We start from the raw sequence: 25278 nt of genomic DNA, 5'->3' as shown, positions 1-25278 counted from the left end.
TACTAAATTGTACAAAAATAAAAAACCTTTTAAAATTTAATAATGTGTGGATCCTCCCTTATTCTCCACCACCTCCAGCATTCGTTTCGGCAAAGAACGATATAGTTTTCTAATATAATCCAGCGATATATTTCTCCATTCCTCTTCAAGGCACTTTTTTAACTGATTAATACTTTCAAATTGCCTATTTTCTCTATAAACGGCATTGCTTAATTTACTCCAACAGTTTTCGATTATGTTTAAATCGGGGGAGCATGCAGGCCAGTCCAAAACTGCAATATTTTCTGTTGAAAAATATTCTTTCACAACCTTAGCGGTGTGAACTGCAGCATTATCTTGCTGAAAAATAAAATCTTGTCTCGCAATATGTGTTGCGTACTTTGCAATTTGATTTTGTATCAAATTACGATAGGTTATAGCATTCATCTTGCTGCGAATTGATATTAAATCAGTCTTTCCGTTATACCCAATACCTGCCCAAAGCATAATGCTACCTCCACCCATTTGACGCCGTATTTGTGACAATTTTTTTTTTCTTACATCATGATAGTAAAAATTGAATCCATCTGGGCCATCTAAATTAAATCTTTTTTTATCTGTAAATATAACTTTCCTCCACTTCTTGTTCCACCGTATATGTTCTTTTGCAAAATATAATCGATGCTCCTTGTGAATCTGCTTTAGAGCTGGTCTTCGTTTTAATTTCATCCGCTTTATGTGCGCGGATTGTTGTAGTACACGTCTGACATTCCGAGGATTAGTTTTTACGCCAACTTTTTCTGCAATTTCACGTGACGTGAGAAGCGAATTTGACGCGGCACGTAAAATTGCACGTTTTTCACGAGTACTAATCGCGGAAGGTCTCCCACTGCTTTTTTTTGTTCCATAATTATTTACATCTTTCAGTAAATTATAAATGACTTTCCGACTTCTACTGAGAACTTTTGCAATTTTAGAAATAGTAAAGTTTTCTTTCTTTAATTTCAAAACTGTTTGAATCTCTTCACTATTTAGCTGTTTTCCACGTCCCATTGTTTGAATCGAAATTTGTAAGGTTTCTAATGAAATTCTTCTACTTTTCACTACGTCTACACCACTCAGAATACACAGAAATACTAAGGAATGGAAACAAAATGCTTGGTGTGCTATCATTTCGCCGACCGGATTTCACAATCATTGTTGATAAATACAAGAGGAATAGCGAAGATACAGTTTCAAGCTCATATACCTTATTACTACAAGGTACTGTTTATATGCCATTCGTCAAACTTGGGAAATTCGGACTCTATCTATGAGAAATTAATGATAGCACACATGTGCTATCTTTTTGTCCAAGGGTGTATATTATGGTTATATTTTGATAAAGCGATAATTATATATTTAGGTTTATTATTATAAATAGAAGGCTATCACATTGTATTATAAGTTTTAGTCTGCCATTATAGAAATTTATGATTGACATATTATTACATGATATATGTAATATTATAATATGCTTGCATTATAATATTTAACATATTTATATATAATTACAACAGTAATTGTATGTTTATTTATATATTTAAATTTTACTAAGTACCGAATGAAGTATGTTACAAAACCCTTTAACATGAGGCCTCTTGGTCTAGGGGTATGATTCCTGCTTTGGGTGCAGGAGGTCCCGGGTTCAAATCCCGGAGGGGCCCGATATTTTTTTATACTGATATGAATTTTGTATCCAAAAACACTGTAAAGTAATATACATGTATACAAAGCATTAAGTAAGCTTTATTATATGAAGTATTGTCTATTAAAATTAAGTAACATTTTATACAATTAAAAGAAACATGTATTTTGTTAATATGTAGATATAAGCGTGTGAAATTATAAATATACACGAATTTAATGCTTGTAACAAAAATTGTTTCTTAACATCCTATTTTAAAAAATTTTCTTTTATTTACTTTTTAATAATAAGAGTGTTTTCGTTTTACAAACCTAATTTTTTAAACTTATATTATCATCCTTCGTTAAAAATGTAAAAGGTATACATATTTTTATTTAATAATATGCTTTAGAATCCATTAAAAAAATATGTAAATAAAATTCGTGACACTGTGTGTTATTTTAATGCGGTTAGAAAATTAATAAAAGTTTCATTAACGAGCACAAAGTCGGTAGATTTAAATTAGCAAGTTCAAATTGCGCGCGGTATGTTTTCCTACTCCGGAGAAAGTCAAGATGGCGGACAGCGGCCAGTACGCAGTGCGCATGCACCAGTTCCTCAATGGTCGGGCAAAAACACAGCTGGTCTATGATCTCCGAAGGAAGCTGACGGTCGAACGCTATCAATGTGATTTTCGTGAAATTCTTACCGATCTACCGGTCAGATCGTGAGGTCAAGGCAAGCGTGCGTGTAAAATTCGTTCAGTGCTCGGCTCGTAGTGTCAGTGAGTGTGTTTAAATGTATACAAAACTCGTCAATCGCGGTGTCACCACGAGGATTTTTCACTGCCCTGGATACAAAGGAGTTTCGTGAGGTGCTTCGAGCGTCCTTTCGGTAAGTTTATCAAAACATCTACTTTAAATATTCGTCGCATCGGGGTCTCCTATGTCGCGTGTGCTATCGAATATTCGGTGAATCCGCAGAGCCAAGTGACTTTTTTCGATTTACCGAAAATTGCATCGCGTATCTACCAATATTTTCTGCGAATCTACGTTTTCCAGACTACCAAAATTCGTACTAAAATTCGGACAAAACAAAATTCGTGGTATATTTCGTGGGATAAATTCTCTAAACAATTTCTATAAGCAAAATGATATTTTAAGTCGCAAAAACTCGAGGGATATGGCATGCAGCATCTTCAGAAATAGGTCAGAACAAAGTTTTCGTAATCTGGTCGCGAGGTTCCGGACAGGTATCGCCTGTTGAGAGAGAGATTCTTATCGTGCGTTATCTTTCGTTGCTCCCTTTGCATGTGAAACCTTTGGAAATGAACTGTCTTTGTTATCCCTTAGATTGCACCAAAAAAATCACAGTTCTCTGCTGAATTTTTCTTTTAGTTAGGCAGCGTATATACTTAGATATAACCACTCTGTGACTATTTACAACTTGCAAACGGAAAATTTCCAACACGAAATTGCGGCTGAAAGCAATTCTTAAATAAGCGCTGCAAGTGATGAAGAAAGATACGTATATCTTAAAATCTTAATCTTGTCGCACGGTCGTTCTCGTTATTCTTCTGTTCGCTGGTGTTTACGTGCAAACACAGCTGTGCCATAATTCCATGGATAACGTTATCGCGCTACCGTAGTATCTATACAATATTGAGGTCTTGAACCTCGGCGTCTGTACAACTATTTTTACATTCTCGGTATGCTCTGTCACCGCGCGCGCGGCATCGAGAGTGGAATCCGGCTGTTGTCGAGCGGTGCACGGCCGTGGTACAGTCCTTAGGACTCTGACCTTGTCCTATGCAAAACGATACCTTCCCGTTCTAGTCATGCTTTTAAACGGTGTACCAATTAACCGTCCACTCGGTGTTGCGGTTTAATTAGTTACTCCAACGAAGACGAATAACGGACCGGCTAATCGACCATTGTTCAAAACACACGATAAATTTTATGTTTCTTTCTAGTTTAATTTTCTATGTTCCTCTCGTTTGCTCGTACATCGGCTATGGTGTTGTCTTTATTGTTCCTCTTTCCTGCTTACTGTTTCTCACGGTATCGATGCCCATTATCGTTGAACTTCGAACGTTTACTTTCGATCTCCAGTTTTTCAGCATCGATCCGTCCATGCACCTATTACAGTGCTGCGGAATGGCTCGACTACCGATATCCGTATACTGGGTGTTTCACAACGAGCGTGAGGAATGTTGGTTATCTGTGAACTTTTAGAGAATACACAGCGTTGTAAAGTATTGTATTTACATAAATTGTTACTCGGTAACGATTGAATTCATAAAAATAAGTTCTTTGTCTTGTGAGATTTGATTATATAATAGATTATGTAGCTATCGATGGTGTGCTGGCTAATGAAATAGATATCTTCATGTGATATGAAGTTGATCAGTCTGCTTCTCATTAATAGAAGCGAGCATATAAATAAATAGATTCTTGCTTACGCGTTTAAGTAATCACGAGAAGTTTTACTTGTAGTCTTATTGCTGTAATATGAGATAGGATATAGGAAAGTACGATAAATAGATAGCGATAAATTATATACGTAACAAGTAACAAATTGTGTTGAATGTTTGGTATATGGACTTTCGCTATTTTTCTGCTCGTTATTGTAAATATCAAAAATATAATCTAGGATTCAACATTTTTTACATCGGCCAAGTTCACGAGCAAGAACGAACATTTCTCGCGCTCATTCTGCTTGCGATTTTTTAATCTGTTCGGAAATGGACGAATTTATAACAGTGGGAAAATAATTATCAGAGAAAAAATTAAATTAAAATTTAATTTAAATTAATTTAATTAAAAAAATTAAATTAAACAGAGAAAAATAATTATCTTTTATTCCTACATTATATTGATCCAAATGTTATTACTATAATTTTTCGATTATATTTGTACAAAATATACATTTACAAATATTTTTAATGGATTCGACGATATGAGAAAACAGTAGTTTGTATCTTTTTGGGATCATGGTTGAATTAAAAGGTTAAGATATTTCTAGAGCAATGATTAAACTACTTGCAGGAATTTTACTACTATAAGAGATATAAAATATCTCATTATCGTTCCATTATCATTATTATTCATTCGTCGTAAGTAACAAATAATAATAATAGAATTGTTATACACAGCACAATTTCTCAAAACTTTACACTTATTTTTGCAACATCACGTATAACTGGTAGGATATCGCAAAGAAGCGAAGGCAACATATGATCGCCGATATAAGAAACAAAGAGCAGCGTGTTCTTTTCGAGACGTTAATTTCGACCGGCCAGCTGTTACCATTCGATATAGCGACTCTCGTATCGATAATTAACCGGCTGTTAAAAATGCGCACCCGTTCACGGCGCAAGGTTGACGTGTCAAGTTTCACGGTGTGCTCGTTGCGTTCAGATTTGATCCAATTCGCTGGTGAATTCCCCTGATGAAATTCCATCAGATAAATTTACCTATAATGGCAGTATGAGCAACGCTATCTCAATGCAGAAACGCGGAAAGAATCGCTGTCAAAGTTGTTCCGTTTCCGTCGGCTAGTAGGTGTCAGCTCGTGAAGAACTTTATTGACCAACCAGGCGCATCGCGGTCGCAGAGTTAAGCCAGAGACCTCGTAAAAAGTCCCGTCTTTATGCGACGTGCTAGAAATCGTACCTTATCCCGCTGAAAATCACGTCGTTCGTTCGTTAGACAAACAACATAAATAAGAAATGCAATTTTTTTAGGAAATTTTATAAAATTTTCAAAGTTGGAATAGAACGTTTCGAGTAGAAAATGATTAATTCTTCGGTAGCTCAGCGAAGAAAAGATTTCTTTCATTTACTATTTAGTTAACGATACCTATATACATATTTGGCTTTAGAAGTGCATGTTCAAATATTTTTGAGTCTTGAGACTTTAGATTGAATTTATAGTATTTAGTATCTTCGTAATGAATTTCTGTAGCTATCTCAAATAGATATGTTATTTTTTTATCATAGGGACGGCTTTTTTAATTTATATTTGTAAATATTATTTAACTCGTTATCAGCGGCGTAAGAAGCAAATGTATCGTGTCCATTGATAGCTCGACGTTTATAATTCTCCGTAAGAATATCACTCGTATTCATCAAAAGGAAAGTAGTTTGTTCACTTAATCTTAATATTCTCGATTGTAACTATCATAATTCAGCAACGTGTACATATTATGTGCTGTTATAATAGCACAAGTATGCTGTAGCTTATTGTATTAGTTCTTATATAATATTCTTATATAATACTCTCATTAACTCAAGTAATCGTATCACAGAATCGCTCGAATCGTTTTCTTGTTTTTTGATATTTTCTCATTCTTTCCTTGTTACATCAAAGCTTAATGCTGCCTCATAATATACAAGTTTGATTATTCTCACGCAAAGTTTAAGATTGAATATTGTACAAGTTTAGGCGTCTGAAACGACCCTACCTTGCTATATCCCATTCAGTGAAGTTGGCCAAAAGCGAAAGAAACAAGGACGTTGGTTTCACCAGCGTATTACGCCGGAAACGAAAGCAGAAACGAAGAAATTTCTCGATCTTCGATCGACTGAAAGACAAATCATCGTCCATTAAATTATTCGTCTATAAATATATAGTGTAGTGGCATAAATTTTCGAAAGAGCCGGTGCTCTATGTAAGTTGTCCTCGCTCGGTATATTTTTTGCAGGAGTTCGATGTATCCTTGAACCTTGCAGGGTCAGACATTTCGTGCAAAAACACAACGTCCACGCGAGGACCCATGTCCGTCGGGAAGTGGATGAATTTACCAGTGACCTCTATAAATTCCACGGTGTTCGTGCACCACGGGAAGATGTCGCCGCGACTAGCACGATTTAGCGATCCAGTGGGTCGAAACATTCGAACCGTGGACATATTAAAATTGAAAGTCACATGTGTGCTTCGCTAGCTAACCGATGCTTTCGTTCGAGCTACTTACGTTTCTCCTCCGTAGTTATGTAATGCATTTTTCGCGCGTTTGTCTGCTTTTCTGTTCGAAATAGCCTGGAAGGAATGACCGAATTAATTCGAGCGCGCGACGCGCCTGGTTAGGCCAACTCGCTGTAAATGTGGCCATTGCTTAGCATCGTATCGCGATAACTTTCACAATGGTTCGTTATTGTGGCTCGATATTCGAACATTTATGGGGTCTTCTCATGAACATGTTACGTTTTGTACGTTATTGTTTTGGAATTTCGTTAACGGTGTAACGAAACTCGACTATAATCATTATATTGGTAAGATTTGAGACGATTTTGAAAAATTACGTAGAAGTAACAAAATATTTAAGAAACCTAGTAAAAGTTTGGTATACGGCACGAATAGTGATCCTAGACGTACAATTAATGCTAATGATCTCGCTAAATATTGTAGCGTACTAATATAATGAATAATCGATTGGACAAATACTTTGATAGTTGGTATTTCCTGGGTGTTTGAAACAATAATTTATGTTATGAAATATTTTCCAATAATAAATTATCGTTTTCTGGAGTATCAATATTCACATTCTTAGCTGATGTGGAATTTCCTAGTTATTATATGCTTGCATTTTTATTTAATGAATTTTATGAATGCAAAAGGTAAACACATTTAGCGTCTTCGTAATGAACATGGAAATAGTAGTTTAATATCATTAATGTCTTTGCGAGTATGTTATTTTTCAATATTCTGACGCGGACGGTTTATAACTGAAAATTTGTAACAAGAGAAGAATGTGGGACAGTAAATCGTGGCGCACTTAACCTAGTTTTTCATCGTATGATTTAAACAATATTAGCCGTGCATATAAATGATATAGGTACACGTGTGATCGCATTGTTAATTATGTATTTACTTGCATATTAATTAGATGTAATATCAATAATTCATTATTTGTTTCTGATTGATTCGTTGCTATTGAATATTTGTGTTATTTTATTAACAATTAATAAATCGTCTTTTTATTTGAATAGACATCCTATTTGCCTTTAAAATCAATCTAAAGCTAAACTAATTAAAAATATTTTACATTTCTTTTGTAATATTTCTAGAAATAAATTTGCAATATCAGAAAGAGAAGTTCTTCGGTATAGATGATTATACGTTTAATTTTGGAACAATTTTGTATGTTAGTCTATTAAAAGATCGTTAATGAATGATTATTTTCATTGATATTTACGAGTCTAAGTTTTATTGTAGTAGATACATACTACCATTCTGTTTTGGCAGTATGGCCTTTTTATCGTATTTTTTATTGCTTGTGCGCGTACCTAGTAGAGATTGAATTTCTATATACTGGGTGTGCGAAAAATATGCGCTCTCTATGCGCGAATTGTATACAGGAATTTCTTACTGAAATATTTTTAAAAATTTATATGTCATTTTATTGCTTCGTCAGTTAACGACTATCCTTCAAAAATATATCATATATCAAAAGAAAAAATCATTGAAAAAAAATGACATGGGTAACTCTAGATACTTGACAAGAGTTACATACTCGCGAACTTTCTTAGTTTAGGATATAAAACTCGATAAAACAGAACATTCTTCATGACTGTAGTTTTAATAGTATCAGCTTGACGTAATTTTAACTTTACCTCGGGTACGAACATTTTTACTTGGAACAATATAATGATACCTCGATACTTCCTAATGTAACATTCTTACAAATTTGTCCATTTTTTTACATAAATTCACTTGCTCGTCTTACTCTTTATTAAGAATGCTTTTCTCTTAAAATATGTTTAGATGTCAGAAGCCGAGCGATTTTAACGGTCGACCGTAATTTCTTTTTATTACTAGCAATCTAATAAACAAAAAATTATGACCAAGGAAGGTCAACAAATTTTATCTGTCAATTAATAATACTTTGTGTAACAGAAAGAAGCTTTATCACGCTTATATCGATTTTTCTTCTTAAACACATACCGTTTGCACGACTCTGCGTTATTTCCAATATTCAAAAATTCAGGCGTTATATAAACATGGAATTCAAGAGAGGCAAATAGAATTACTTTATTTGCATACTATTTGCGTGTACAAGTTGTTTTCATTAGTACTATTAAAAGCTTCCGTTGGCGACCGCTGCTATTGCCTTGAAAAAGCGAAACTTTGTCAACGTCGGTGAAATAATTCTCGTTCTGTGACCACAGGTTCTCACAGTTTCCTACAAACTTCCTACAGTTTGCAGCGTACATGTGTGGTAAAACTAATTAACCAAAGTATCACAACGATGACGGTACAAATATGACCTGGTTGCAATTCAGAAATAGCGAAAAATTGGCCTCGTTTTCCTCTTTCGCAAAATCGAGGATAGTAAATTGTCATTGAATATCGATTTATTGGCAGCGTGTACAAACGGCAGCGAGAGTAACAAGATTCGATAAGGAACATCCTTATGGGGATTGATTTAACGCTCGTGGCCTTTTTTTCACAAAATTGGCCTTACGTTCCAACCTCCGCTATTTCCGTGTTTTGGTTTCTTTTAAAAGGAGATCTATCGACCTCGATTCCTTTCGTATCCGCGTTGATTTCTTGACAGAGAGGAAATTCAAGAGAAAATTTGAAATATAAAAGTGAAATCCGAGTGCTGGAAATGAAAAATTCCAATGTTTCGAATCCCTAAAATGTCGAGTTTTAAAAGTGTCAAATTTCTAGATTTCAAAATTTCATATTTTTCAAATTTCAAGCTTGCAGAACAGTAGAATTCAAAAATTGCAAAAATTTCCAACGCTCGTAAAAAGTCTCACGGAAAATTTCTTATTGTCATTGATTAGACTAATTTTAAAGAACGATGGGTACGTCCTATTCGCGGCTTTAATTTAACGTAGGTATAACAGCGAAACAAGAAAATTCTGAAGCAGAGAAAGGAGAATGGACGTGCACGTTTTTCACGACGTGTTCCTTTATGCAGGATAAAAGTCATTTCTTGGTGTACGAACGTATTATAGTTATTTGCCCGTAGAGTATGCGTTCAGACAAGTGCACAGACTGTTGCGGGAACGGGAGCAGATGCTTCTAGGAGAAAAACTGGCATGAAATATTTCTAGATGCGGCGACTATGAAAGTTTTGAACCAAGATCGTCATCTGCGAAACTCGAAATAGACCAGCGAAGGTCATTTCGAAGTAGAAATCGGCTTGAAAATTGGAAAAAATATTTAGTTTCTCAAACCCGTGCCAATTCGTTCTTTGTTCTTTCGCAATAAGATTCAAGAAAAATTGGTCTTTTTATTATTTGATGACAATCTTTTTATTATTTGATGAGAATGAAGCGTATGTGACATTGTGTCGCGAAGCCATAGTGATCGATTGTGGAAATTAATTTTCTGAGTGCACGCCACTCTCAGAAACTTATTCGAGTAGATCGAGACGGTAACCGATCAATATTTTTTCAACGGGACGACTAAATTTTCGTGAAAATGTTTTGAATTTTAGATGCAAAGCGAAAGGATGAAACTAGAGTCTCGAGTTGTATGCATCTTACTATCGTTTTTCTATCGCTACAAAAGTATATGAATCATGTAAACCTGACGTTACATATTGCTTTCCATAGATAGATTTCTACAGGATTTTGCCCATATTCGTGTTGTCACTATAGGGAAAAGAGGGTTAAAAAATCTTTCTTTTTTTTTTTTTTTGAATAAACTACGATATTCCTATGACGATACCAAACGAGATTCGTCGTATCCATAAGAGAGACTTGAAGATTGTTTAATTGATAAAATAAAAAATTCCTAAATCATCATTTACCTCTTTATTCTGATGTAGAACAATCGTTCGTAATAGAGCATAAAAATTAGTATTACGAAAATATCGTTGATAATATCTTCAAGATAGTTAGCGAAGTTACACCGTAATTAAATTCTAATTGATTCTAATTTATTGTAATTAAACTTTCGGAACGTCAGAAAATTATATCTAACTATACGTGATTAATCGTCGATCAAAGATTTGCTGCAGTTTTATCCATTCTATCGCCTTCGATTATATTTGTATCTAGAACGTTCGGTTTGAAAGGACGGGAAACCTTACATATAGACACACATACGTCTTTATAGTGAGTATGTATATTATTTTGTGTGTGTGTATATGTGTGTTTACGAAGGACTCAGATACCTACGCATCTCGTGGGTAATCCATCTTTTCGAGCTGGAAAAACGATCGAGGATCGTTGGAAGTGCAAAAAAAGTATTTCAAGGGCTCCTCTGCTCGTTTGCAGAATCCTGGCTACTTTTCCTTTCACACGAACCGCGGTGTCTAGCAAAGTAAGAAACCTAACCATTTCTACGAGCAACGTGATTACCCGAATACCAGCAAAAACTTGAGAAACTAATGGGAAAGAATAGTAAAGTGACAATGAAACTGTTCGAAATATTAGTTGTGTGAATTAATTTTTTTTTCTTTTTTTTCTCTTCTCTTCTGAGAAATAAATTATATCACATACAGGGAATAAAGTTGTTCTACGCTTGTAATTCGATCGTTGCTGCTCGTTAAAACAAAAATGACACGATAATTCCGAGACCGCAATTTTAACGTATCAACGTTTACAAAGTGAATTTTATCCACAGTCTTCTCAAAACGTAAATTTTCCGTCAAATTTTATTCGAATGTTCGCTAGAGCTCGCAATCGAAGAGGCTGTCTCCAATTACGAAACATCGATGCATATTGTCGTTGTTCGTTTAATGGGGCATACGATTTGGAGCCAAATTTGAAGCGTTTAGTCGCGAAGAACTTCTTTCCTTGCTCTCCTACATTTTTCCGCAGATTTTTCCGCCGTGTCCGTAAGTCACCGTGAAATTAGCTTCATTATAAAATTGAGGACGCTTTTGGAACGGTTTAAGCGTCTCGGTTAAGCGATTTCTGAGAAGCGTGCAATTATATCGCGCTGTGAGAGAGTAATTTCGATAAGCATCGATTACGAGAGACTTCTTTTTCCAGCTGCTCTTTTTTCCCCCCGCTTTTTGTTTCGGAAGAGACCTCGTTACAGTTTTATGATCGCGAATAGAGGAATCGTTACATAAACGCGCTGCTAGTAGACCATAAATTCTCGCGAGCGTACTTTCTCGTTGTGTTTAGCCCAGAAAATTAATATTTCACTGCCATGATTATCGAATTGATGATCGAGATGGTTAAATGCAGTAAATTAGTTTGTTGCAAATTTTCTTGCAAAATATATGTGTATATATAAACGTATACATGTTTTCCTTCAGTTTCTTATGAATATATTCATTTATCGCGTATTATGTATTGAAGTTATCCATTGTAGTATCATTGATATTATCTATCGTATTTTCGTAATAAATTATTTTTAGTTAACGATAATATTAATAGCAACGTATAATACGTTTTTCAACACGTGCTTACATAAAAATATAAATTCATAGCATTTTAAGATTCAGTGAAGTATGAGACGTTAGAGATACGATATTACGATAAATACTTTTACGAATCGCCAACGAGAATTAAATTAAGTAAATTAAGTGGAAAATTGAGATACGAACACCATGAACTATCGATAATCACCAAGAATTTATTACCTGTAAAATTATTAAATTAATCTCTGATCGATGGTTCGATGCAATAACGAAGATGCGATCTGCGTACGTACCTGATGGCATCCTGCCCTTTACGATAGCACGTCTGCAACGAGGAGAAATTAGAAATGCAAGTTAAATGGACAATTAGTTGATTCCGATTGCCAAACGTTTTCCTGAATCGACGAGCGTTGTGGTAAACACGTAATTAGCGATTAATCAATGGTTACATCCCTGTGATTTAATGCTTCGCGGCCTCTAAAATTCAATATCTGTTAACCGATCACCGGTGCCGTCGATGCAGGAAAAGCTCTAACTCAATTTCGACGTTAATATCGCAGAAATTTCCTGCCGAATACTTGCTCGAGGGGAAACAATCACATTTTGCGGGGCATAATTTCTCGCGATCGTTGCAAACAATTTCGTCGCTGCTTCTAAAATCGTGTAGATTGCAAGTATCGACTCGCAAGCATGTGACTTTCCATGCAGATAAAAACCAATTTCAGTTAAATTGCCAGATGTGCTTGATCCTATTTATACGTCGCTATTGTATAATACGTTGGGTAAATCTACGAAGGTCGTAGCTGTTCGGTCCTGTCTGATTTCCGTGTTCGGCTAAGAGAGAAGAATGGCTGTGATCGCAAGCCAATTCTTCTTAAGTACACACAGAGATGACGAATATCCATGTACAAATATTTCCTTGTCTCCTACAATATACGATTTTAAAATTTTGTAAACGCGGTTCTACGTGCCAAATTTCCAGCTGACCGTGAAAAAGTCAGGGATTAAAAATATTGCGTCGATGTGCGTAGGATGTTGGCGTTCTTCGATTTCTTTTATTTCTCTTGTAACATCTAACTTCGTCTTGAAACTCACTTTTCGTGTCTCAATGTGCAGCTTGAAAAAGCAGTTGAAACTGGTTATCTTATTCATATGCCGAAGAATGCATCCTCTAAAGTTAGGTTCGATTAATTACTCGAAAAGAAGCGAGAGAACACGCGGTTTGAATTATTTCCATGAGGAAACATCGCAAAATGGAAATAACCCAAGCGGAGAAAGAAACGAATTTTCCTCTGGAAAAAAGTTTTTGGATTATATATCATGAAATTTTTGTTGCATGATGGTCTGCGTGAAGCAAGAGAATGAATGACACTGTTGAAGATTAATAGGAGTACTTTTTTATTTTTGGATAGAATATATTATAGTTCAGAGCGTAGTGAAAGTATTTTAAGACGTGAAATATAGCTAGGAAGAGTTCGAGGTGAATAAGAATTTGTGAATGAATCATGATATTGATAGAAGACTAGTTTACTATAAAATGAACGATATCGTAGCAAGCAAGTTTTGTAAACAGAGAAGTGGTGAAAATGTTTGAAACGATGGCAAATGAGATAATCCGTGGTAATAATCGATACAGATTATCGTGTTATTCGTCAGAAAATATCGCCACGACACAAGCGTTGGCGTTAAAAATTACGACGATTTAATAAAAATGTTAATCCAGCGACGCTAACATATCTAATATATAAGAATTTTTAATAAACAAGAATTTCCTCCTTACAAGAAAAATATTCCATATTTTGTCAACATGATACATATTCCTTGGAAGAATCGCGAAGAAGGAATCGTGTCTAGCTTAGAATCTTCCGCGATGTATCTCCTAGATTTATAGATAGAATTCGACTCTTAGAATTTGTACTTTTCTTAGAAATCGGAATAAACAAGTAAATTAATCCCATTAATTAATTAAGCTCTAAGCTAAATTGCACACTAACTACAAAGTAAACTATACGACACACGGAGAGTGGCTTTTGATGAAATTTGATATTTAAAAAATAACGTAATTCACGCTGGTATACGATCCATTTAATGTTTTTTACGAATACAAGTTATTCGCGTTAATTCGATCGATAAACGTGTATCCGTCTGAATACAATGTTCGAAACGATAGGTTTGATGCGCTCAATAGCTTCAGATCCTTATCTGGATGTACATATAACAGACTTCAATGGTAAACAGTTCTATGGAATTAGTTACAGCAGTTCAGTTTGTTAGAAGCAGCTTTGAAACACAAAAACGGCCATAACTTGAAAACCAGGTCAGACAACCATTCGTATTCCACGTGAATTTCGTTTCATTGACTTTAAACGATGAACGTACCCGTGAAATGGATTTCTAGGATGGAGGAATTTTATGCAAATTCTGTATGCGCAGACCCTTATTTGAATATTTCTGATGATGGCTAGGATCTAAAACAAATTCTTGTACGATATTAAAGCGCAAGGCACGGGAAAAACAATTTCTATTTTATCTATATATTTTGCAAATTATTAACCAAACTCTCGTAAAACGCGTAGTAAATATTTTTGCTACGTACGACGATTTTTCAAATTTCATTTCCAATATTGCCACGAGCTTTATCAGATATCGAATATCACGTCGCACGAACGTAAATCATTGGAATCGAATATTTCGAAAATTACGATAAATCTGAAAGAAGGAAAGTACATTCGAAAATTCGTCGTATACGTTGGATGCATTAGAATTTTATTCCTGTGTGATATTTAAATGAAAATTCACCGCATACGCGACACGAGAATAATGATATCACTGATCTACTTTTTTTTTGGCGCACGAACTTATTTAAATTGCTAAGTACTTTGTAGGTGTATCCTGAGAGGTTTCGTTCATTAATCATAACTAGAAAAGTACAGCTTGAACAATTCGCGTAAATCACAGAGATGTAATTAGCGGAAGCCTTGCGCGGACGTTTTATCAACTTGAAATTCCAGTTTTGTTAATCAATCCGATATTTCCGATAAATTCTTATCGAAATAAATTTACGAGTATTAATGAACTAATATCCGTGACGAAATAAAGGCGGAGAGAGAACTTGGTCGTTGAGACATTGAAAGAATCATCGACGATTACCAAACGCCGTCCAATTTGCTTCACGCACGAGCAAACCCGCGTTATTCCGTGGAATGAAGCATCGAAGCACAAGCTACACCTAAAAATATTTCATAGGCGTATATTTAACACTAGATTGCATCCAGACTATTCATGTTCCACTGTCGTTTCCAATGATCGAGTCAGCTATAAGAAACCAGCTGTTCGTGATGGAATATTTATTATCAAGCGACGATGAAAAATGTCGTTGAAGATGATCGCTATAATAGTATGGAATATCCTAGTCACGGGACATGTAAAACGCAGAGAAAATTACTAAAATGCTACCATATATTTCTGAAGAAACAGTATCTAAATATTGGTTTATGATTGATTTTGTGTAGAACGCTCGCTTATATGTATATATCGAACTGTTGCCTTTTAACCTTCCGCAATACCATGCCGCTTACGACTACAAGTTATCTATCTCTTTTAAACCTCGCCTGACCGAGGTTTGCTCAAACCTGTCGCGTGAATATCGTCACATACACGTCAAACATCTTATTGTATTTACATTGACAGAGCAAAGAGTTTTAAACGGAAGTAATTTACACCGTCGTGCGATAATAAAATTCATTCAAGGAATAGGAATTTAAAGAATTATATTCGTATAATTCAAATTAATATAATTTGAAATAATATAACTGAACGTGATATAATCGAACGCGTGAAGCTATTTTATAATTAGAAAGCAATAAACGTGAAGTATATAATTATACCTATCAGAATCGAATAAGTCTTTGCCGTCCAAAAGCTAGATCTCGTTTTATCTATTTATTTTCGTCTCGTTTTATTAATATACTACTCTCCTAACAGCGACGAATTTATTGAACCGAAACGGTTCGGTAGCAGGTTCGAGTTTGCTTCAAGTAATCGGCTTCGTGTCGATTATACTATAATTACTGGGATACTCTGTACAAGAGAGATACCTGCTCATCTGAGTCGTCGTTCGACCTAAATAAAATAGGAGGAGGCGTCGCCAAGAGGTAAAAAAGGAGAAAACGAAAGATTCATAAGGTGGCAGAAGGAGGAAACAAAGAATGCGAACCGAATGGGTCGACGTTCAAAGACATGGGAGGAGTTACGTGACAAGACCTAGTTCAGATTGTCTTCAGGCTAATCACAAGTAATTAACTGAAACGAGGTTAGGATATTAAACTCACGTGGATCGCGCGGCGCTGGCTCACATGATGCAACGACATAATGGTTTCAGTGGTGTCCGCGCGTATTCGTGAACGAGAATGCGCCGCTCGAGCGTTTCCCCAGCAATTTATCAGGAATTTTTTCCCGCGCGGTGGAGCACGTCGATGGTACCGATTATAAGGTACGCTGACACAAGACAAACGTTTCCCGTGTCTCGTGTACACTCTGGGAATTTTGCTTCATTAGCGGAAACACGGTATCGACGAGTGACGTAAACCAAAGTGTGGAAACGCGGATTCATTGTTGGTCTGGGCCAATTAAAAAATTCTACCAGTTCCACGGTGTGATCCTTTCTATCGTCCCGATCGTTATCTCTTTCATTGCTTTTTGTTACAAGCTGCTGCGATTCTATGCGAGACGATATACCTATCGAAAATATGGAATACAAATATTTTTTCACCATGCTCTTCGTTTTCGATAGAATCGAATTTGAAAACTTGTTTCGTTATACCGTTGTGACCGAACGAAAGTTTGAAATTGGAACCGATACGAAGGTAACTTTGCGCCACAGATTTACCGAGTGCGCTGAATTAGTCCCAATACCAGCGAAACTTTTTTACAAATTTTATACTAAATTTTAGACAGATAGTTTGCGATAGTTTTTAGCTTGCGAATACAAGAGAATTTTTTATTTCAAACACGTCGAGAGTGGCGTTCAGCTATCGATATTTGCACACAGCGAATAGTTTTGACATTTTATCACATTTTTCTTCAGGAAAAATTGGACAGTGAAGCTGAAAACTACGCTAATGTCGTCCGAAATATATCTGAATTTTTCGTTTCGTCGTATTTATGAAATATGGTTTCTAAACTTTATCTGATTTTAGTTTATCTAATTTTAGACGCTGCGAAATAGTGGAAAATTTTAGTCAGACCAGTTCGACTTGGGTTAGTTTTCTGTTCGGGCACGTACACTCTGCTGTGTTTACGTATTACGCGTGTAATGTTATGCTCAACGTAATACACACACGGAGAAAGTAACAAGTTTACCATAATTGCCGATTTCCCTATTCCGGAACGAAAGGAGGTTAAGGTTGATCGGTGATCGAATAGGTCCGGAGAGAGTGTCCAGTCGGCTTCCTTTTCATGGTTCCCCATAATCGTTGCATAATCCCACGACGACTTTGTTTTGGGCTTTTGATATCTCTTTCCAATGATCTAGGAAATTTCATGTACCTACGTATCGAATTTATATTTTTATGCAACTTGCAGCATTTTCTTTTCCTCTTTTACTGCATCATTTCTGATAATTTAGGGATGCAATAGGAAAAAGGCACATACTATTAGGATACTATAAATCTATTGTAAACAATATATTTAAAACATTGTATACTAAAACTGTTATTTAAAATGATAATTAATTTAGACGAGTGGCAATTACCAGCAAAATTCCTTTCATTGTACGATACTTTTTATTACACTCATTCATATTTTATTTTCTTTCTCAATAAATTCTCTTGTATATGTAGCAGGGTGAAGTCTGATGAGAAAGTAAATGAAATTTTGCAAGTAAATTTTGAACGTTACGGATCATTCGATCGTTCTTTTCGTATTCGGAGCGTGTAAAATTATAAGAGGGGCGTATAATCTATAATTTCTCTCCTGTTTATTCGCTAATATTATAAGCTAGTAAACGATTGTGCAAGAGGATCGAGCCAATAAAATGAAGACGTTCAATATGAACTTAATCGGACCAACTACCCCCGTCGTAAAATCATGAAAATTATGTTTCGTCGGAAATCAGAAGTTTTATGGATATTACGAAGATATTCCTCGACGATGGAATAGTTTCGTAAATCTTTAAAAACCGATGAATTTAAAAGCAATGTATTTTCGGTATTCTCTGCAACTTCGAATTTTTCAGTTTCTGTGTAGCCCGAGTTTCGATCGAATTAACCACCTCCGTCGTAAAATCATGGAAGCAACGTTACGCCAAACAATTCTCATAAAATCTGGCGTTGGACGAATCAAAAGTGACACGCAGAGGCAGTCACATGTCTGTGAAATAAAAAGTAGGCGGGCCTTCTCCAGACTCGGATAGAAAAATTCGGTTTACAAGCGATCAGTCATCGTACGGTCGCGTTATGGTCTCGTCGAAGGTAGCGTTCGATGGCTCGCAACGTTGTCCAGATCGTCGAATAGCGTGAATCGTCTCGATTAAACAATAAATATTTAAAGGAATCGTGATATTGCACAGTGTGTTTTCCAGCGTGTTGTAACGGTGGGCGTGATATTCCATGTGTACTTTTGAATGACACAGTTTGCTCCTTATCTTTCGTGTACTGCGACAAAAGTCGACAATGATAGTTCGAAGAAACGCTTTGGTGTAACAAGTGATATACATACGGTTTGGTGAGTTTAATTTAAGAACTACGTATAAACGTGGAAGTGATAAATTCCGTGTTTCTTCTTCCCTTGTGAAACATTTGTAACCTGACCATGTTTTCGTTTTTATTAATCATATTTCTGTATAAATTTCTTATTAATCGTGTTAATGGAAACGTTTATGTTTTCTGTAAAACATTTTCACAATTCTTCCATTTCGTTGTCTTTGTTTCAAATTATCGTAATTCGCTCATCTCGACACTTTTTATTTCGAATTACATATTTTAATTCACTCGTCTCGTTATCTCCATGACAAAATTGTCGAACCTTTTCAAGGTAATTGCACCTGATATCGAACGTTGCTTTTACGCGTATTTTCATGACAGAATTTTCCCTTAGGTCTGCATGTCGATTATTTACCTTCGTAACACGATATAACATCGTGAAAAGGAAAATTTACGCGAAGCGTAAATGTAACACGAGAACGTTGTGTATCATCGATTTAATTTTCACATTTCGGAGTTTGCGTCACGAACGTGATTAATCGACCATTCGGTGCTATTTTTCTCGAGAATAATGTCGCTCGTCCGTTTAAGGAAAGAAGCCAATTTACCAAGTTCTGCGGGGTCTGCTTTTTTGGCTACCTATATATTTCATTATTTGTCGGAGCTGTCCGAATCAATATTAATAATAATAACCACTTCGATGGAATTTTTCAAATCCTGATTCTGGTTTCTGTCTCTGTTGCAGAAATTATTTATGGGAATAATTTTCGATATTTTCTTTACCACTTTAAGATGCTTATTTTTATTATTCATATAAGCAACTCGTATTCTCGTCGTGATAATTTTATCAAGTAGGGCTTAATGAGAACTGCCTCGCTACTTTGTAGAGGAATTGCGATATTTAATACTATTTCGAGTTCTAGAACATTTCAGAAACTTGCTAGCCGTATGGAATCTCGTATTTCACGCCGAATTTCATCCGAAAGACGTTCGATCCTCGACTATATCCTCTTCTCATTACCTAAGTGCACGTATTTCATCCGTTTCAAAATCGATTTTCACCAAATCATAGTCAAACATTATTCTACGATTTCGAGTGCGCCAGCTATCTATATTCTGTTTATATTCCGAGTTTTGCTTTTGTGTCGGGAAATGAGACATATTGTAAGCATTGTCGTATTTATAATTCCTTCGTTTTATCTTCGATAAGAATCCTAATAAGATTCCTAAAAAAAATCGTAGACTTTCTAAGAAGAATATAATGCGCTAGATTTTCAGATCAATTTTGCCAAACAACAAAAGACATTTGTCGTTTATGAAATTAATCGAAGTAAATTATAGTAGAATCGTTAGATGTTACTCGTTGATGTCCCGTGTCCATGTCTACTTACGTACGGTGTATGTATTTTTGCTGGTTAAATACGTTGAAAACCGGCGATTCGACTAGAAAACTCGGAATGTTGGACGGCGTATTCGAACGACCAGTGGAACTCGCGTATACCAGTCGCTCACTCTGTCAGAGAAAGTCACTGGTTGCCGTAATCCACTGTTTTCTCTCGGCAATTCCGTCGTAGGTCGAGGTTGAGGATAATTTATCGGATGGCTGTGTACGCGAGCTGAAAATCGATGCCTGGAATCGATGGAGTAATAGCGCTTATAGATGAAAAATCGCAGATGGAAAATTGCAGATGGAATATCATCGAACGAGAGCGAGAGAGCTGGGATGAAGTTTTTCATTGAGAAAAGACACATATGTAGATAGATAGAAAATTTGGAACGTTATTCGACCGTAAGGAAATAACAGCGATCGTTTATATGCGCGAATTCACTCGAAATGGTGGCCATAAAATGGTAACGGTGACGATGGTTATACGGTCGAAATGGACGTATGGCCGACATGATCGTCATTAAGAACGAAATGTTACCGGACCGTTACAATGACAACGTTTAAATACCGCCAGTGAAGTTTTCCGCGTAAAGTTAATTAATCGCCACGTTTAATTCCGTGAGCTCGGCGCTGTTCCATTCGAATTCGCCTGTCTTTCCATCTTTCTACGAATAGCGTAGACATTGCGAGCTACTGCACTGGGATCAGTTTACAGTTTGAATTCCCAATCGTTGAATTTTATTATTGCTTCGCAGAAAAATAGTAATTTATTTGCATCGCGATCTTACAATCTAAGAAATAATAAGAAAATTTTGTTTTCAATTTTGAATGTTAACTTTTGGATTCTTAGGGTTCTTAGATTCCCTGATTCTTTGATTCTTGCGTTCTTCATTTTGGTTCTATGAATATAACAAATACAGCGGTCTACAGGTACGTATTGTTGCTGCTGTATTTGGTCTATAAATCACGTTACGAGCGATAACATTACAAGACGAGAGATTAATTCAACAATGGTCGATCATGTGGCTCACCAGAGTCCTTCGGCCGACCTATAAAGGAAAGAAATGTCGAAGCTCAGCGGGGTAGCTTGGTGTTAAAAATAATTCGAACAACTGTTGAAGAGGGAAGGAAGGTAAAGGGCCTCCCACGTTATTTCACGAGCACCTACTCAAGAATCTCGCACGACTCTGGCATTAGGTTGCCACATATGAAATATTATTCCCATGGTAAAACTTTAACCACAGCGTGGCTTCTTTAAAAGGTGTCATAAATTTTACAAATCAAGAAACTGAAACGAGGATAAAAATAGAGTAGAGGGAATAAATATAACGCGAGAAAAAATGTTTGTTTTAGAAAAGTGTTCTAGTCTCGATACTCGGTATCGGTTAATTATTGGCGCTATTTTCAAGCAACAAGACACGAAGGATATTGCGATTCTTTGGAAGAATATTTACTCCTTCAAAAATATCGGGTTTAAGCAATTATTGCTTATTAGGAAACTTTGCGTGTCTCGTCCTCGCTTCTTTAATAAACTCGTAGAAGAGATTAAAAATGGATTATACTTGGGTCAATGATAATCGAATCTCTCATTTATCAGAAATTCTTCCCGATATTCCTATATTTTGCCATTTTATTCCGTAAGCTAATTTACTGCTACGTTTACTGGCGTAAAATAAAATCAACCAGTTTGGTCAATTTTCTATTAATCTTTTTTGGCTTAAACGATTAATTTGCAAGAATATTCTTTATAGCGTACATAAGCCAATTAAATTAACGGAGTGTCTATCCCGTACGATCTGCCATTCAGGTCGGACCTATCATTAACCTAATTAAAACTGTACATTTGACACGGATAAAATATATCGCTGGTTACGTAACTACACTCTCATTCATAAGCATTAAAAGATGGTCGCAGAAAATGAAACATCGTTAAGAAACCGTTACTCGGACTTTCAACACCTTTTTTACGGGACCCTGTTTCACCATAGAAACGCTTATCTATTATGTCTTTCTCGACGTTTGTACATCGAAATAAATAAAAAGTAAAAAATCAATTACGATAATTTATAATAGAGAAATGTGGGACATGGAAATTATCGTTTTCATTGGAAGCTTGAAAAAACAAAAAGAAAGTAATTATTTTTCTTAAGCTCGACTCGGCTACGTTGCGTGTAATCTTTTATCTTCGTGGCAGTTGTATCGTTATGATTTACGAGCGGATAGATAAAGCGTTTCACGCGTTGCTTATGTTTCGTCTTGCGACGAGCTTGATCGAGAAAACAGAATTTACGCTGGCGCTTAGAAGCTACGCGCACGCATAAATTGCAGAGAACTTTATGGAAAATAAAAAAAGACGATACCTGAGTACTTGGGACCTGCGTATGGGTAAAACGAACTCCCACGATTCCTAGAGAAAGTGGTAAACGCTGTCTTTCACCGCAAGGTTGAGATGGATACATAAGACTTTGTACGTGAAAATCAACGCCGATTAATGAAAACGTAATACCTGGTTTATGCCACGAACCGTGATGAAAGGCGAGTTAATTGGAAGCTTCTATTAGAGATCGAGATACGTAGAATATTATGTACAGCAGTCGTAAACGTTAAGTTGTACGATTCGTTGTGTATCGTTTAATACGATTTACACGCTACGAAATAATTATGGATATCTCTCTTGTTATTGAAATTCCTACCAACGTGTAAGGATACATATTGTTATTAGTCGAAAGAAGAAAACATTCTTTCGCAAGCTTTAAAGCAATTTCTTTGAGCAAGCAGAAGGAAAATTAAAATGATTGATTGCATAACGTTCTAAATGTTAGATTTGAAAGGATTTTAGCACTGCTTTTTTTCTTTTTCTTTTTTTTTCAGAATAATTAGTTCCATTGATCGCACAGTGGTTTACATACAATATTGATATTTGAAGCTTTAGATTGCTTGCTATTCCAAAGCAAAAGAAGAAATATAACAACGATTCTGAGATACATTTTAGTTATTGGATCAATTCGATAATTCCACAATCTCGTATTGCAAATACGCGCATTCCAGAAAGATAGAACATTTATACCTCGCAGAGGGAATAATGGGAAAAAAAGAAAGGAAATATCCTTTAACTCGGAATAGCAGAAGCAAGTCTGCCGAAGCTGGTTCCAACGGCGAACATTAATTATCATCGATCGTTCGCGTATCTTTCCTATAACGAGTTGTAGCCAACTACGCAAATGAAACAGTATTTTGGTTGAATTGACGTCGATACGATAAGCGGACCCGCGTGCCACGTACAAACGCCTATAAAGCACTATAAGGTTGGCAGGCTGGGCCGCATAATTTCGCCTGGCACCGCAAGACATTGCGATCAGGAATTAGCATTGTAACAGCATTATACAGAGCATTCTGGCGAGCTTCCAAAGGCACCGAAAACCCTTGATAGAGTGCACGTACACCGATCAAAGAAAGCGAATAGAGCATAAATTCGCAAAGCATGGGCCAGCAGCTGATTTTAGGTGGATTACGTTAAATATTAAAATAAGAGAGTAGTTTGCATGTTCGTTAGGACAGACATTTACCTATCGAGGATCGTATATAGGCTTTGTGAAAAGGAACATGACAAGCATCTTTGCGAGCAACAGAATGGTAATTTGTAATAAACGCTGCAGGCTGTCTGCTCGATATTAGGACTACCATTATTATTACAACGAGTTTAACGAAATTCTTCCGATATCTCTAACGTATAAATTCTATCGATTTCTTCAACGAAAAGATAAATTCGATTTGCGAAGAAGCTGTATTTTCCGTTTCGCAGTATGCATATCTTTTAATCGCTTAATTAGCTTCGTTCGTATCATCGGCGAAACGAGAGTCCATCGTAATCGTTTAATAGAGGATAATATAATCGTTGCTTGTTAATTTTCTCAATTATCGCCACCGTCCAATTACATCTTCGATTTATAATACGAACTTCTCGGTATCTTTTTTATCGTGACTCATTCATGTTCGATGGTAATGTCACACGGAAGCGACTCGACGAATGCTTTACAGTTATATTCCTCGTTTATTTTGGTACGTTTGAGGTCTCATTGAGCGCCGCCGCTTGATTCACTCGGTAAGAATTTTTCCTTCAAATTCAGGCCGATGTAACTGTTAGTCTCCAGGCGAAGGTAGCTGATATTTTCATACAAGCTTTTCCTCGTACCTGAACATATCGGATTTTCAAATTGCTCTTCCACGGAAGACAAATTAGCCTCCGTTATACAATTATTTCATTCCTAATTCAATCCTAATCGCACTCGTTTCACGGATCTCGCTATAATCAATGTAATTCCGCCGTTAAGAGAATTAATACGCCGATAATTCTACAAATTCGTAATCGCAAGGAAACGACAAAACGTTGATACCCGTCAAGAATCTCCACTTAACTAAATTGCCACGTTTCATAAGTTGTCGTAATCTACTCGACCATTTTAATTGGAACGTAAATATGGAATCTGTGTAATTTTCTCTAGAAAAAAGCCGAACATTAACGACACATCGTCGACACTCGACTACACAGTGCATTTTATTGTAATTATCCGTCGATCGTGGAAAGAACCAGACGAGATCTTCCTCCTCGTACCATTAATTATCCCTGGTCTTTTTTTTCGACTTATCGTACGTAACGAGTGGAGCTGTCGATACCAGAGTGAAGAAATGCGATTGTTTACCCTCTATTTTACATTCAGTTTTGCTATCGCGTAATTCACGCGGATGGTTCCCGCTATTTTGTCGTTATTCCGTCATGAGACATCGCGAGCTAGAAAAATTATTTGCATTATTTGGATATTTGTTATTATCGCTTATTGTCCGATGAAACGATCCTTCGTCAGCTCCGTAAATCAGTCTGATGCGCGTCAAAATTTCGTAGCCTCCTATGGCGACTGTGTACTGCGCAAACACAGGCTGGAAGATACGATTCTATATCGATTACCTTAGAAACGAGTACATACAACATAATGAATCGATGGAAAGATTCGATGGACGCGATTAGATTTGTCGCCGCGTGTGATGTTTTTTGTTGCCTCGAGCGATTGAAAGGTATATAATATAATTGCGCGAAGCTTTGAAAAAGACGTAGAAATGGTGGTAGAGATACCAGCGAGGTTATATATCGATATTTTTAGGCGATTTAGCATCAATTCTGTCTTTGTTAGTTAATGAAATGTCCTGAACTTCGATGG

At 36.1% G+C, this 25278-nt stretch overlaps 1 protein-coding gene and 1 non-coding gene across 4 annotated transcripts in view; both read left to right on the top strand.

Moving 5' to 3' along the window:
- Positions 1–1613: 1613 nt before the first annotated feature.
- On the top strand, positions 1614–1685 carry Trnap-ugg (transfer RNA proline (anticodon UGG)). The gene has a single exon. It is a non-coding gene; the product is annotated as a tRNA-Pro (tRNA).
- A 569-nt stretch (positions 1686–2254) lies between these two features.
- The window catches only part of LOC132909149 (solute carrier organic anion transporter family member 3A1), a 66941-nt gene continuing 43917 nt past the window's right edge, over positions 2255–25278 (top strand). For 2 of the 3 annotated variants that reach the window (XM_060963754.1, XM_060963752.1), the window contains exon 1: positions 2255–2539. The gene's annotated coding sequence lies outside the window, so the exon portion shown is untranslated. Of the gene's footprint in view, positions 2540–18605; positions 18701–25278 lie in introns of those variants that run through there. The other variant, XM_060963753.1, reaches the window with a different exon arrangement.

Source organism: Bombus pascuorum, chromosome 7 (assembly GCF_905332965.1).
Source record: "Bombus pascuorum chromosome 7, iyBomPasc1.1, whole genome shotgun sequence".
Classification (NCBI taxonomy): Eukaryota; Metazoa; Arthropoda; class Insecta; order Hymenoptera; family Apidae; genus Bombus; species Bombus pascuorum.
The sequence above is the reverse complement of the archived record's forward strand: the minus strand, read 5'-3'. Positions and strand labels throughout refer to the sequence as shown.